Source organism: Rhinolophus sinicus, linkage group LG05, assembly GCF_036562045.2.
Source record: "Rhinolophus sinicus isolate RSC01 linkage group LG05, ASM3656204v1, whole genome shotgun sequence".
In the NCBI taxonomy this organism is placed as follows: domain Eukaryota; kingdom Metazoa; phylum Chordata; class Mammalia; order Chiroptera; family Rhinolophidae; genus Rhinolophus; species Rhinolophus sinicus.
Window position 1 is genome coordinate 18,919,722 of NC_133755.1, and position 16,568 is coordinate 18,936,289.

General features: G+C 41.9%; 1 protein-coding gene and 1 long non-coding RNA gene across 6 annotated transcripts in view; one reads left to right on the plus strand and one right to left on the minus strand.

Annotated features, from left to right (window-relative positions):
* The window catches only part of LOC109449260 (uncharacterized), a 97,770-nt gene extending 81,336 nt beyond the window's left edge, over window positions 1–16,434 (minus strand). For 2 of the 5 annotated variants that reach the window (XR_012496294.1, XR_012496292.1), the window contains exons 1-2: window positions 16,298–16,434; window positions 5,698–5,769 (exon numbers count right to left, since the gene is read on the minus strand). This is a non-coding gene — a long non-coding RNA (uncharacterized LOC109449260). Of the gene's footprint in view, window positions 1–5,697; window positions 5,770–6,397; window positions 6,596–7,537; window positions 8,293–10,477; window positions 10,548–16,297 lie in introns of those variants that run through there. The other 3 variants (XR_012496293.1, XR_012496296.1, XR_012496295.1) reach the window with 3 other exon arrangements.
* The window catches only part of PPP1CB (protein phosphatase 1 catalytic subunit beta), a 33,416-nt gene continuing 33,003 nt past the window's right edge, over window positions 16,156–16,568 (plus strand). Inside the window, exon 1 of the mRNA XM_019735319.2 lies at window positions 16,156–16,486. The gene's annotated coding sequence lies outside the window, so the exon portion shown is untranslated. The remainder of the gene's footprint in view (window positions 16,487–16,568) is intronic.

Sequence of the window (16,568 nt, forward strand, 5' to 3'; positions counted from 1 at the left end):
AAGGGGTCCTCTGTGTGGTCCCAGAAGGCTGAGCCAGGACCACAGAGAAGAGGATGAAGGTGAAGTTTGGGGTCAGCATCTGATAGAATTTTCTAAGAATTCCAGCTCACTAATCCAGCAGAGGCTGCCTTGAGAGGTAATAAGTTGCCCATCACAGGGGTTGTGCAAGCAAGGGGTCAGAAATGCTTCCCTAGATCCCTGTCTGACTACCCCTCCCCCACCCAATCCAGACTCAGTGGCCAAGGGTGAAGGAAGTGCCCTCCTTCCCAAGGTGTTCCAAGTGGCCCTTCTCTAAGAAGGCTGCCAGGGCCCCCCAGCCCCTTCCTTGGAAGCACCGCAGAGTCCCAAGAGGCTCCACTCTCACGGGGTTCAGGGGCCGGATGGAGCCTCGGGGCCTGGCACTCTCACTTTGAGTGAACCCTGGCCTCTTAAAAGCCTCAATGAAACCAATCTCTAAAACTGAGAACCCTTTGAAGGAACTCAGATTTCATGGGAACATGCAAAGCATTCTGGGATTGTGGTGGCCCTCCCCTTCCAGTCACCCCTCCCTGGGCCCATGGAGAAGCCACTGGTGCCTCTGTGCCCAGGCCCACAAGCCGAGCTGGAGTTCCCAGACCAGGAATAGGCTGATAAGCAGGAAGGGTGGGGACAGGGTGAAGTGTTTGCAGTCAGCAATCCCTGCTGTGCCATGGACACACTGTGTGACCTTAGACAAGTGCCTGCTTTGAGCCTCAGTCTTTTCGACTGTCAAATGGGTACAAGCTTGGTGCCATGGTTGGTAAGGCACATGCTTAGTCCCAACACATAGTAAGTGGTCTGTTCTGAACTCCAGGAGCTTCAGGGAGCCCCCCGGGGCTCCCACAGTCTGATCCAATGGCAGGACTGTGTGAGTGTCAGCTCCACGGAAATCCACCTTCTAAAACACACACAGAACAAAATATATCTGAGGGACCTTAAGCCCTTGCCTCTGGCCAGATGGGTTCCTACAGTTCTACCTCCCCCTAATGGGAAACATTAGCTACTTAATCATAAGATAGATAAAATTACATTTAATCTTTTTTCCATGAGGAGAGAACCTCTACTTTTAACTTCAAACAAGAAGCTATTTTAATCTACCCTTAATACTTCACTCTTCGAAAATCAAACATTTATGAAATATTTGAATGAAAGTCACTTGTCTGCCTAATTTTTATTTCTGCTGTAATTAAAGCAGGAGATTGTGAGTGAGCTCAATCTAATACCCCAATAAGATGAAATAAACAAGCCATGCTGCTAATAGTAATGGTGGAAATGACAGCTCTTCACAGTCTAGTAATTATTTACCTGTGACTTGGGGTGTTCACCGAAAAAAAGATATACTGAGGTCATGCTCACGGTTGCTTTTTGAGGTAATTGTACCCTGCCATGCCCCAGGAGATTAGAGAAGGATGACTTCTCTAATTCTTTTTCTGTGGTCCTAGGATTTACATTCTTGTTTCTTCCGATCGGTTTAACAAACATCATTGGACACTTATTAAGTGTCTGACACTGTCTGTGCTAGATGCTAGGAATTCAAAAAATAAAAAAAATACAGTCTTTGCAGTCCAGGAGCCCTGTCGAGGATTCAGACAGTGGGCATCCTATGAGATGTGTACTCTGCTAGAGGCCTGCACATGACTCCTGGTCCATCCAGCCCACAGATGTGGAGTCCAGAGCAGGGATACAGTTTCTTCATCCGGACAATTTCTCCAGGGTCCACTCAAACTCTATAATGTATATGATAGTAGTTATTGACTCTAGGTTTCATATGATTTCAGATAAGGCGTTCTACAACTACACTGCCATCGCTGTAGTACTTCTATAATGCTGAGGCCAGACTCAGTCTTCCAGACGCCTCTTAATGTTTTCCTTATGTTATTAACCTACCCACAGCCCCACACATACATTTCATCTGTTGGGGGCAGGGGTATTGGTGTGGGTATGTTTTGAGAGTGCAGGACGCCTTTAATCGACCCTCATTTGGTAGAGAATAGTTCTGTCATCTTCTTCAAGTTACTTATTTGTCACAGATTCAAATTCTGATAGAATTTACTTGTCTTTGAGCCTTTCTAAATGAATGCAAATCTGAGACACACTCCTCTGTTCTATTTTGCAAAAGAGAGGCCTTGAAATGGTTCTATTTCGTGTTTTATTGGGTGGCTTCCTGCCAGTGAATGAGGCTGGCTGATCCCAGCCAGTCTCTCGGTTTGCATCATCCAAGCTTGCGGGGTTTGCTGATTCAGGAATCATTCTGCTCTTTATAGTTCTTTTGCTGGCCACTTCTAAATAAGTAGAAGCACTCTCCAGCTTGAGTTGTAAAACTCATGGATATATATATGTTTTATTTGAAGGAGTTTCAAAAAGACCCAGAGCAAAAATGTGATGAGTTGGTCAGTGAACTTCAATGGAGGTTGGGGGTGAGGAGAGAGATAAGAACTTTTAGAAACTACACACTGCCCTCCTGCCCTTTCCTCTTCATCGCAGCATTTCAGAATCACTGCAGTGATAATAGGAGAGTAGAACCTGGAGCCCAACCTTCATTTACATTTCTATGAGCAGCTCCCGACTGCTCTGTGATTCTGGTTCACCTCCTGGCCAATTACACTAATCTGTTTCATCTGCATAATTTGAATTTAAATACATAAAAATTTAAAGTGGTTTAAATTCCATAGAATGCAATATATAATGAAAAAGCTATCATGGAAAACATATATTTAGACTGTCTGCTATATATTTACCACCACCACCACCACCCCCCACTGCCCAAAACACAGCAAAGTTTCTTAAACTGGGTTCTTTCAATAAGTCGTGTGCCCCCCTCAAGGAAACAGACATTCAATTGTAGCTGGAGAATCCAGTTTCAAAATGAGGCCCATCATTCATTGGGCTGCAATTTCGTGTGCCAGCCAGATTCTTGGGCAGATCCCTTTCCCCGGGTGAGTGGTAGAGAGCTGACAAGGCCCAGGGGCGCCAGGCAGTTACAGACCCACAGAGAAGTGCGTGTGCAGCTTGGAGACCCTTATGTCTCAGAGATGCCTTGGGCTTGGTACTTTCCCCCAATTACCTGAGCTCATCTCATTTCTGGCCAAAGGCATTTTCTCAGCTTTCTCTAGAAAGCCTCATTTTGTCCTGCCCTCTCCTACTTTAGTTCTGATAAGCACCGTTGTACTCCCAAGTATTCTAGGAGGCAGCAACTCTTACCCGGCCCCTCTGGTCTCTGTTCCCCGGGCCTACCTCTTTCCCGGGTTAGCAAAACCTAATGTATTTATGGTCTGGCCCTTTACACAAAAAGTTTTTCCACCCATGAACTAGAGTACTTATGGTTCCTCTATGGTTTCTTTAGGATGCGAACAGCTAGCATACTTTCCTGGCCTCTCACTCTCTTTCCCTCACTGAACATCCCCTCAGGAGGTTATGTGGGTTATATGATTGGTGACCTTGAGAGAAGGCCCTAGTCTTCTCAGAGCCTTCTTGTCACAGGTGGTATTAATTCTTGTCCACTCTCTGCCATGCAGCGTGGGGCCAACTCTGCTCTAGAAACGTATTTCAGGGTAGAATCACACCAACCCAACCTCACAGAGACTGCTGTATAGCCAGAATTCAGATTTATTCCATTTTAATGATAAATGCAGCCAGCTAGCAGATAAATGCAGCCGTTACATCAGGAGATCAGAGCATTTGCTCCCTGTGGACAGTGAGCAAAGTGATTTAAATTCTGTATTTAGACTATGAAATCTGAGTAAGGAAAAGTAGGCAGATGATTTATCAAAGGACGCATTTGCCACAGAGACCTGAGAGTTCAAATCCTTGGGCCAAAGCTCCTTCTCCTGTGAACAGTATTTGGGAAGGTGCTGCCAACTTCTGGCTTCTCAAGCTTGGGTTTTCCATGCTACAGGCAGATAACACCTCTGCCCATGGCCTCTGTTCCTCCAGGCTTTCTCCAAGAAATGGATTAGCTTTGTACTTCTTAAATTAACAGTATCATTCTGGTGCTTGCCGTCCTGAGATTACCCCCAGGTCACCTTGGCTGAGGTTATAGGTGTTTCCAAAGTCTTATCTATTATATTTATCAGTTGTCTATCAGTTTACTTCTTCAGTTAATTTATCTTAGTGTGTGTGTGTGTGTGTGTGTGTGTGTGTGTGTGTCTGACTGATTTAACACTTAGAAAGCCACCTCATTTCCTATTTTCAGGTTTCTTTGGAAGACACTTTACTATTAGCTATTTACTACCAACAAGGTATTTTTGAACTCTTTGGGAAAGAATACCTTTGGCATCATACTTTGAAACTTAACTACCTGAATTCAAGCATTTAATCAGTTTTCCTTGATTTTGTATTGTAATAACTTACGAAACTATGCTAATGAAGACAAATACCTAGTAAAGACTCATCTCAGTGTAACTATCTGGTTTTTTTTAACTACCATTAAATAGTCTTATGCAATAAGCTCAACACATCTTTAAGATATCTGATTTCTAAAGGAGGTGGATAAAAGCATGTTATTTTCAAGCAAACAAATACCCAGTTAGAGGCATCTGACAACCAGAATCAGCCTCAGATCAGAAACATCTCCCCCCAGTCTTCCTTTTTATCCTCTCCAAATATCTTTCCTGTGGTAGAGATAGTTTTTGGCACTATAGATAACAGTGAAAATATGATATAATAAAACATTCTTGACCTAATGGGGCTTACATTCTAGGTGAGGGGGGCAGACTATAAAAAAAAAACCAAATAAATAAACGAAAAATATCAGCAACTGATAAGTGTTATGTGGAGAATGAAACTGAATTAATGTAATAGTTACTACTTTAGATGGAGTCATCAGTGACGGATTCCCTGAAGGGTGATGTTTAAGCTAAGACCTGAATGACACAAAGAAGCCAATCATAGGAGAAAGAGGACAGAGAATATTGCAGGTAGATAGAGGCAGCCAGGGACAGAGGCCCAAAGAGAGCCGGCTTGGTGTGTGTGGAAAGAGAAAGGTTAATGGAGTAACGCAGGCAAGGAGGAGAGTGGACATAAAAATAAGTCTTCCATCCAGAGCATAGGATGTGGAATGTGTTCAGGGGCAAATTCCTGGATAATTGCCTCATACAGAGGGACTACGGAAACTAACTGCTTTGTCTTGCTTTGTGTGTTTGCTCTATTTTTAAAATACCTCATGAGGAAAGGTGGGTGTGTAATATGGGTTGGTTCAGTCTCCATAACATTGTCTCTGGCCAAGCTCATTTGTGTGTCTGTTCCAGATTTACTGGGTGATACCATGTTCCAAATCAGACAAATGTCATTTGAGGGGAGCAAAGGGGCAAAGATGTTAAAAAATTTATCACCATGCCCCTCAATAGCTCAGAGGTCACAGGTGCTTAAAAGCCAAGCGTGGAAGGGTAGGACCCAGGTAAATGACTTTTTATGAATTGTTTTTATTAAACTTGACAAACTTACCCTTTTTAAGGGATGGAGGTGTCCTATTCTGGGTCTAAAATGTGTCTTTCAGCTCAGTGATGTGTGTACTCATAAGGAAAGACTTAATCAGGCCTAAAAATGTATGTTGGCCCTGAGGTTTGCAGGTTCATAAACTCATTGTTCTCAGTACATTCAGGAGAGAGCTGGGGAATTCATTCACATTAATCAGAGTTATAGTAGACCGATGAATAAAGTACAATGCCATTTATTCATTACCTGTGAGAGTCATAACTCCTGGCTGAAATTCATGTCTTGTTGGTCAGCACATATTCTTCCTGGTAGGAAAATCTATTTAAGAAATCAAATTAAAGCAGAAGGTTAAATGTTAAATATGGAAGCTGAACAAATCAAGTTGGATGTTTTGAAGAGCTATTTTCATTAAGCAATGGGAGCCTGATACAGTCCTTTTTCACCACAAGTACATACAGTCCCAGATGGGCAAATGATCTACTATTCAGTTGGACAGAGAAGGCCAGTGCTGGAGAAACACTGGTGAATGTTTACTCCCAGTCTCTCCTATTTCTAGGCCTGGGCCACTGTTTCCCAAAAAGTGGTCTGAAGCCCACCTGTAGTAAATTTGCCTTGGGTATTTATTAGAAATGCTTTTTTTCCTAGGCCCCATCCCACACTTCTGAATCAGAATCTCTTGTCTTCGGCTGGGAATATTGATTTTGAAGTAGTTTTCTGAGGGTGGGGGGGATGACAGTAAGCACACTAATGTTTTGAAAAACCACTGCTAGTTGCTAAGCTATATAACTTCAGGCAAGTTAGTTACTCAACGTCTCCAAGCCTCAGTTTATTTGTCTGCACAGGAGGGATAATGATAGGATCAAATGAGTCAAGTCACGTAAAGCCCTTAGAATTGTGTCTGGCACCCAGTAAGCTCTTAGTACATGCTTGCTATTGTTATTATTACCGCCATTAGTGTCATTCATCGTCTTCATTGTCATCAGTCAGCCCTCCACATTCCTGTTTGCTCACAGATTTCAGTTTTTTTAAGTCAAGCAAAGCCAAGTTTATTGGTTACTGTAATAAGGGAGACCACGCCCTTGACAGAGTCTTAGTAGCATCTCGCAGATTGTTTTCCATTGATGATATTTCCCAGTTTCTGCTCCTTAAGGATGGAAAAGATCGTATTCTGAGCCATTTCCAAATCATGCAAGAGGATGGATTTATCTTTAGGAAGGTTTCTAATGGCATCCACAGTGTTCTACTTAAAGCTTAACCTTTGATCTTAGAGTTTGGCAGGCACACTGTTGCACTGTCTTGAAAGTTGGGCTGCATCTTACTTTGGGGGCTAAAAGTTCCCTGTTGACTGAGAATAGCAACATATCAATTTGTTGAAACTCATCTCCCTAAATGTTGTCACTTGTTTTGAATTACCCTCATATTTATACCTTTCTTTAAAACATTTAAAAAAAAAAAAATGAACAAAATGTAGAAACAGAGTCCTCTTGACTACTATTGGCTGAGTGACGACAATTCTAATTAAACCAGGTGGAATTCTGGGGATACCGTGCTGGCACATTTGGAAGTAGAGTACCACATACCATGTTGTGCAACTTGTTAGAGTCTGTAAGTACAGTAGAACTTAGAATAGCACTATTCCTATCAACTCTTGCTTCATCTGAGTACTTCAGTGTGGGTTATAAACATTAATTAAGCCTCAAAACATCCCTGTGACACAGATAATTACACTAGTCATTCCTGCATTTTACATGGGCACATTCAAAGAGGAAGAGGTTAAGTGAAAATTCTTCAGGTTATGCTGATTCAGCAAGAAAACCACTCAGAGAACTTTTCATCATTGCAATCTAAATAGTTCTGCAACTGGTTTCCTTAAGCTTCACATTTAAAGCTGAGTTATTGGAAATGAATACATTTTTGCAAAAACAAAACTTACGTCTAACCCGATGAAGCCAAAAGGAAGGTATAGCCTGGGCTTCGCCAGAGTTTAGCTACTCAGACTTTCTTTATGTCCAATCAGCTTCCCAGTACTGCATCTCTCCCTTGTAATCAATGTGGATTCTTGTGCCTCCCTCTCGTTTCTACTTACCAGTAAACTGTGAGCCTACACTCTACTGTTGGCCTGCCGTGGGAGGAACAGCCTGAGTTACTGATGGCAAGTACGGCTTAAACAGTCTGAGAAAGAGTCATGCCTATCAGAATGCCTGGTTACATTCATTTCACTCACCTACTGGTTTCTGCTAAATATAGCCCAGATCTCAGGTCATCAGAAGCTGGCAAGGCTCTGAACTATTTTTAGCTGGGTCCGGGACTCAAGGCATTAAATCTGGATAGGTAGCTGAGATTCAGCTCTAGCTTTTAAAAATAATAACTTCTATTTTTCTCTCGTTACAATTAATCATGTCTTCATTTTAGGCTTTTTGGAAAATATAGCTGAGAAAAGGTGAGAACATTCAGACCACATAGCAAAAAGAAGATAATCAAAATTTCCTGTAATACTCTTTACTGAGGGATATTACGAGGTCAGACAATTAAGTTCGCGAACTTGTTGCACCGATATTGCTAACCTTTTTTTGATATCAGAGGAATTATTCATTATGAATTTGCACCAACTGGACAAACAGTTAACGAAGTTACTATTTGGAAGTGCTGAAAAGGCTGCGTGAAAAAGTTAGACAACCTGAACTTTTCCACAATTCACGGCTCTTACATCACGACAATGCACCAGCTCACAGGGCACTGTCTGTGAGGGAGTTTTTGGCCAGTAAACAAATAACTGTATTGGAACACCCTCCCTACTCACCTGATCTGGCCCCAATGACTTCTAGCTGTACCGTAAGATAAAGGAAATATTGAAAGGAAGACATTTTGATGACATTCAGGACATCAAGGGTAATACGACAGCTCTGCTGGCCATTCCAGAAAAAAAAGTTCCAAAATTGCTTTGAAGGGTGGACTAGGCGCTGGCATCGGTGCATAGCTTCCCAAGGGGAGTACTTCGAAGGTGACCATAGTGATATTCAGCAATGAGGTACGTAGCACTTTTTCTAGGATGAGTTCGCAAACTTAATTGTCTGACCTTGCGTGCGCTTGTGTGTGTGTGTATGTGTGTGTGTGTGTACATAGTGAAGTGTACCAAGCTTAAAGATACATTTTAATATATTATGTAAGTATAAGTGTGTTTTTGTTTAACCAAAACCTAGATCAACATGAAGGACACTCCAGTACTCGAGAATGTTTTCACTTGCCCCTTCCCAGTCAATATCCCTATGCCCCAGAGGTAAATCCTATTCTGACTTTTATCACTTTTGCTTAGTTTTATCTGATTTTGAATTTCCTGTAAATGGAATCATACAGTATATACTTTTTACATCTTCCTTTTTTCAATCATTATAATGTCTGTGAGATTCATCCATGTTGTTGCATGTATCAGTAGACTGGCTTTTTGGTTGTTGTTTTTGCTGTATTAATTCCACTATGTGAATACACAATTTATTTATCAGTTCCCCTCTTGAGAGGTATTTAGCTTGTTCCCAAATTTTGGTTATTAAAAATAAAACTGCCATGAACATTTTGTCTGTGCCTTTCAGTATCGCATGAACTCATTTCTCTTGGGTACTTAACCAGGAATGGAATTCCTACGTCACAGGGTAGTCTTAGAGCTGGCTTTCGTACATGTCCCAGTTTTCCAAACTGGCTGTACCGTCATCAGAAATGTGTGAAAATTCCAATTTATGTCCTCACCAACACTTGATAGTTTCAGTCTTTTTAATTTTAGCCATTCTGAAGAATGTGAGCTGGTACCTCACTGTGGTTTTCAGTTGCATTTCCCTTATGACTAATGATGTTGAGCACTTTTTCAAATCCTCATTTAGCATTTGGACACCCTCTTCTGTGAAATTCCCTTTCCAATCTTTTACCTATTTTTTTTAACTGGATTGTTTGCTTTTTTTCCTTATTGGTTTATAGGATTCAAGTTCATTGTTAGATATATATAGCCTTCTCTCAGTCTGTGACTTGCCCTCTCACAAGACTTCTTAATTTTAATGAAGTCCAATTTATCAATCTTTCCTTTTATGGTTCATTTTTTGTGTATCTGTTTCTCTTTTGCTTTGTTTCTTACCACTCTAAAACATTCATCAACACACACACACACACACACACACACACACACACACACGAATACAAAGTCAGCAGAAAGTGTTAACAAATGTTTTTTCTCATGCTCTGAGTAGTTTAAACATTAAATTTACATGTCTCATGGCTCAAGCCAATCCCATTCTATACAGGAATATCTGAGATATTTTTAAAAACTAGAAAACATTCTATTCACCCCAGCTACAGGAAAAAAATTTGTTTTTAGCTAAAAACGATAATTTTGTGGCATTACGTAAGTCAGATTGTTGGACACTCAGATTCCTCATCTATAAAAAGAATACAGACCATTACACTAAAGTCCCTTCAAGCTCTAACATCCTTCTGTTTTACTTCATGGATGCTATTGGTACAGACAAAACAGATGAATTCAAATAAAACATATCGGAACATAAAAAATATATTTAAAGGAAAACACAGAATGAAGAAAAATACACATGATAAATATAAATGATAGGATCTTCCGTTCCAAAATATATTGATAGAAATTGACACAATATATCGCTTCAAATTTCTATGGTCAACCTCCAATTAGATTCCATAAGTAATCAAGGAAAATCAAAATCCTGCACATTTGATTATACATGTAGTAAATCACCATCTGGAAAAATAGAGATGCTCATTCAAATGCAAATTAAAATTACATTCATGTATCACTACCCACCTTTCCCTGGCTATAGCTGAGAATGACCCCCTCCCTCCCTCTCATTCCTGAAGACTCTGCTCCACTGAGAAATCACCCACATTCTACCCACCCCTGTGAGTTAACTGTCTGAAAGCAGAGTACAACCACTGACCTAGCCCACCCCTCTACTCACTTCTCACTTCCTCTCATTACAGTGCCCCAGAGCTGGTCTACCTAACGAGTACCAACCTCTAAGTCACGCTGCCTGGTTGTTGCAGCCAGGGTTGGAACTGGAATCAGACTGACCTGGTAGCAAAAGGAAGGTCAAGCCTCTGAGCCTTCATTCCCATGTCTACAAAAGGAGGAAATCCTTACGTCACAGGATTTTCAGGGTGATTAAATGTGATGTTAGTAAAAATTCTCAGCACATAGTACACTTAGGAGGAAGCTCCAGCCAGAAGCCTTCTTTCTGACAAAGGAGCAATGCCCTGTCACCTGGCCATTGGAACACTGGCTCTCCCAGCCAGTTTGAGTTCTGCCTTAACAGAAGCATCACTACTTAGAAGTATCACAGTGTTACTAGAGTTGGGGATTTCTCACTCTCATTCTCTCGAAGCTTTGTTCAAACCTGGAGTGGGATGCAAGGGGCCACAGCAACCTTGTTAGCAACTAGAAAGTTGTTCTTTAAGCTAGTGGCACTGTGAAAACACACTGGGGCCCACCAGGAAACTGTTATGCTCATCATTGACCAGGCTGTTCCGGAAAGACCAGAGGATGAACGTAGGATGCGGCTGGCGTGGGGGTGCAGGGTCCTCAGGATTCCCGCACATGAAGGAGAAGGGATGAAAAGAGTAGGACCTTACACAGTGTGATGGCTTTCAAGTAAAAATGAGAGAGAGAGAGAGAGAGAGAGAGAGAGAGAGAGAGAGAGAGAGATCTGGGCTAAGAATTCTAGATTCAAGCACTAGTTTTGCTATTAAATCAATGCAATGTAACCTTCCTTGATCTCAACTACACAGTGAATAACTTGAAAAGTAATTGTATCTTTTTAAAAAAGTTCCCAGCACATGTGTTCACTCCCCTTTTTCCATCTGCCCTTACATTCCTTATCTTTTGGTTTGGAGCCAACTTCTTCCTGGCAACCAAACCCCCAGACACCATGAACTACCCTCAGCCCCCCCTTACCCCCCTTACTGGATCCAAGGTATCAGAGCCTCCCTCACTGTCCAATCTACCAGACTAGTCTTTGTTTCACATTTAGGACCTGGTCTGCCTGTGAATTAGAACTAGAATTGTATTCTGACCTGTTGCTCAGGGTGGTGCCAAACACTGATAGATGGTTTCTGCCATGCCAAATTAGAATCCTCAATGGCTTTTCCCCATATACTTTGTTATAATTGGTGGTTAGAGTCCATATTACCATGGATACTCTTCTACAGTTACATTCAGGATTAAATTGATTTTGCAGACTGATCTGGGAATTTAACCACCATTTGTACCACAGTCTCTGTGGGAAAATATATTCTGTGTTCCAAACAATTGACCTTTTGGAGTTGATCCAGTTCCTAAGTTGGGGACGGCCTGTACAATATTATGTTACATTTTGGGTTTCATTTGTGTTTCCCAGAATCAAAGACTTGTTAGAGCTGGAAGAAACTTTGATCATTTATCAATGGACTAATTTTGTAGGTAATAAAGCCAAGATTCAGAAAGATAGAGAGATTTCTCTACAGTTATTCAACTATTCTGGTCTCCAACCTCTGAGCCAATGCTTTTCCCACTCTCCAAATCGTTTTGTGGTCATTTCCTCACACAGTCATTAAACCACTCACAAGTTGGGAAGATCATGTCTTCCCCAGCATGGAATCAAACACACTGAATGTTTCATAAATACTTAATTGGTTCATTATTCACTTTGGTTTCAAGGTCTAGTCACTGTAAGTTTCTTTAAATAACAAATACCATTGGGGCATTTCAATTAAGAATTTATTTACAATAGACTGGATTTGGTTTAAATCAACATTTGAATAATAATTCATAAATATTCTATTTAACCAGTGTTTCCTACATAAAAGGACCTACAGTGTTGGATGTCATGCAATAAATATTTTTCACAGCTCACAGACACATTTGGTTTTAGTTTTAGTTTTATTTACATGCCATTAATTTTAATGTGGTCTTAAGGGAGCGTTTACTCATTTTATAACTACATTAGAAAACTTAATAAGGCTTTGTTTGTTTTATTTACTAAAACCAATTGAAACAGAGTCTTATGAAACAATTCAGAAATAAACTTTCTCCAACTGAAAAGGTGCCTCATGCATAATTTGGATATATTGTATGAGGAGAGCAACCATCATAAGAAACAAAGTATTTAAATTGTTTTACTTGAAACAAAATTTCACATTTTTTATACTTTTCTTCACCAACAAACACGTTTAGTTACTTCCTGGTATCTGTTTGAATGAGCAGGATGGGAAAGCACTGAGAGAGAAACAATCTCATATATGTAGATGACATGGTTTTATTGTAACAAACTAGGAATGACCTAAATAGACAGCTGGCCCTGTAATCTAATTATAAGAAAAAGAAGGGCCATGGATCAACTCTGCAAAAATTTAATAGTCATCCTTTGTGGTAGCTGCCCATCACCTTTAATTGCCTTATAGTTAACAGTTTTATACAGCCAGTTAACTCCTTCCAATTATCAGGCATTTATTTTGTAGTCATTTTATCTTGAAGAATATACTAGAGAACTTAAGAGATAATGCTCCACTGAGAGTCTGTGTGTATGTTGGGAAATCAGAAGCGTGAGGGTGGGGGTGGGGAGGAAGCAGGCTGCTATTATTGGCTAAGGGAGGGGAAGAGGCTTTTGGTTATATCTGGCTTTGTAATTTTGGGGGCAAAAATAACTGAGGAGGCGCGGCCAGATGGCTCAGTTGATTAGAGTGCAGGCTCCCAACAACAAGGTGGCTGGTTCAATTCCCGCATGGGATGGTGGGCTGCATCCCCTGCAACTAAGACTGAAATGGCGACTGGACTTGGAGCTGAGCTGCGCCCTCCACAACTAGATTGAAGGACGTCTCGGAGCTGATGGGAATTGGAGAAACACACTGTTCCCCAATATTCCCCAATTAAAAATAAAATAACTGAGGACATGCTTTATGACCTAGCTGATAACTTTGGCAGTTGATGATTTTCTCATATGTGTATTGAAATGAAACCAAAACTAAATCTTAAGGAAAAATCTTCGCACTGCCCAGGTATACCACTTAGGCCTGGTTCTGTATTGAGGGGTAGCCTTCTACTGAAGCATATATCCTTGTCTGGTTTCCCAATATCCTGGAATTGAGTTGACTACAAAAGCCAAAGACATTTGATATACAGAATGGCTGCCCTCCAGGTATATCTGGTAAAATTTAGAACTTATTGCTACTTAAGACTTGTTAAAGACTTGATTAAGAGGTATCACATTTATGGAAGGACAACCCAATGAATATCCATCCATGCATTTATGAGCTGTCGTGGATTAATCAAGGCATCAAAGAGCTGTCTATCACTATCACAACCTCCACATTTTGCTATTAAACCTACTCACTTTCACACTATATTTGCCACTGACCAATATTGAGAGGCATATAAAACATCCCTATGAAAGTCTGTGTTGTGTTTACTAAAATAAATCATGAGACTGTTGTTCACTGTGTTCCAAAGTGCCTTCTTTGAGGACAATCCCTAGTAACATCTCTCTGGTGTCAGCACAGTGATGGTCGGGTTCCTCTAAGCACTGGTCTGTCTTTAGCTAACGGGCACTGGCACATCCCAGGCATTTCTTGTTAGTAAGTACAAATAAGATCGTGATTTTATTAAGACCCGCCATCAAGATTTCCCAAGCCCCTTGCAATCAGGACATCCAATTTCCCTCCACAGACATTTCTAAAATTATCCAAGGATATTGACATGCGGTAAATGTTTAACAACCAGCTTCCTGGTGAAAAAGCTATAGATTTGTAGCATTTGCTAATTTCCTTGGTGTAACTACTCCTACCATGGTCAACATGATGTCACTGAACAAGGAGATGGAAAGAGATGCATAGCAGCATATCACTATATAGTATTTCCACCATAGAGATAAAACAGATGCAAACAACTTCTATACATAATAGTAAAATGTAGCAACATAAATAGGATATGATGTTTTGAGTAATCATTACCTTTGTTTTCAGTACTGTATAATTTATTTGTAAGTCCATATAATTTAATTTTAAAATAATAGCTCTGTTTAACAATTGGCTTGCAAAATTCCTAAAAATTTAACAATTGGTTCTCATGAGCCAAAGTCAACTGGCTCCAACACACCACTATCGAAAGCCCACTGGATTGGGAGTCCCAGCTAATAGTTTGCCCTTCCATCCGTTAGATTAACAATCCCAGTGTAACAAGGAGCAATACCTTACCCTGATCCCTTTTCTAAGTCTTTTCACACGTCCAAAAAGAGTAGGAGGCAGTTTCCTATATGCATGCAATCAAAACCACTACTTGCCAGTCTGCTGCTCCACAGTCTGCTGGTCTCCAGGCTTGAGTGCTCACCATGGTGCCTGGTCCAGCCAATGTCTCTCCACTGGCAGCCTTCTTTTGTCTCTGCTTCTAAACTGTTGGCTTCCCTAACTGATGACCTCCACTCTGCCCTTAGGTCACTGCTCACACTTCAGTCAAGAGCCTCCTCCGTGTATCTGCCACACGAGGCTTCTCTCCCCTTGGTACCTACTCACCTACTCTTGAACCTTACTGTGGTCCCAACTGTCACTATTGCGGCTGCTACCTGCAGCATTGTGTCCTGCAGCCTCCGGATGTCCACCTCTTACTTCTTCCTCTGTCCTCAATTTCTTATCCAAAGTACAGATAAACTTTGAACACTGAGTTTCACGTAAATGTGGCACCAAAATTTATTTATCAAAGTAGGATAAAATGGAAATGAAGCATGACCTCAATTTTATAAAAGAGGTATATATACGTTTGTGTTTTTTTTTAGTATTGTTTTCAGAATTTATATACCTACCTCATAGGGTTGGTGTTAAGGATTAAATGAGATAAAACATGTATAACATTTAAAACAGTGCCAGAGCATATACAGGGATCTCAGTAAATGGTAGCTATTATGAATGATACACGAGCAGAAGCACTGCCTTGAGCTTGGGATAGCATCTTGTCTGAGTTTCTGGATAAAGTTGTACTTGAGGAATGAGTAAAAGGCCTTTGGTCTGACCAACTCCTAGAAAAGGGCAAAAAGTCGGACTTATCTAGACCCGTTGCATGCCCACTATTCCTCCTGCCTTTCTAGAGGCAGACTACTATGGTGGAAAGAACAGCTGGACAAACCACCTTTCTGAGCCTTCGTATTTCTTTGTCCCTCTCTTCTATGCGCCAGACAGTTGGTGGGTTTACCCTGGAGGTCACAGTCAAGTGCAGGAGATAAATGCATGAACAATCACAAGGTGGATGATTAAGCAATCTAATGGAGGTATGGACAAAAACGCACTGTGGAAAAATAGTATCCACGGAGCGGAAGATGTAAGCTATGTGAAAGCAAACTATAGGACGCAGAAAGTGGTACTCATGTAAAATATTATTGCTGACGCGGAGCCTGCTGTAACTTATGTCATCCAGGGACAATTTGGCAACTAGCCTTGTGGAACGGTATCGTATAAAGCTTATTAACAATGCCACAGTTTTCCAGCAGAGTAACCTCTTTTTGCTTTCCAAACGCGCAAACCCGAGTTTCAAACACGGGTAACGCCGTCCGCGTTTCCCAGTTAACGGAAACAGGAAGAATCGCTTGCAAAACCAGGGAATGAAGCCAGGAAAAAAAAAAAAAAAGCGAAGCGGGAAGGGAACAACTATGCCTCCGGAGCACCCGGTCCTGGGCAGCTGGGAAGCGGGAAGGTCAGAGCTGCCTACGCGCGCTCCGTGTCATGCGAGCTCCGGCGCAGCAAAGCCCAGGAGCCTCCGAGGCGCCTGCGCTGCCTCGTCGATTCGGCGCAGTGGAAGCGGCCCGAGAGGGCGACGCACCTGCGCGAAGGCGGTGGCGGCGGCGGCGGCAGCGGGAGAACCGAGTCCAGTGCGATTGCGCGAAGGCCGGGGAGGCGAGGGGTGGCCGCGAAGGCGTGCGCCGTGCGCCTGCGCGGGCTGCGTGGCGCGGTGGCCGGGCCGGGCGGTGTGGAGTGAGTGGCGCTGCGGGTGAGGCCGTCGGCGGCGCTGGTGAGCTTTGCGGAGTTGGGCGGTGCCGTGGAGGAGAAGGAGGAGGAGGAGGAGGAGGAGGTGGCGGCTGGGTCTGACGCGG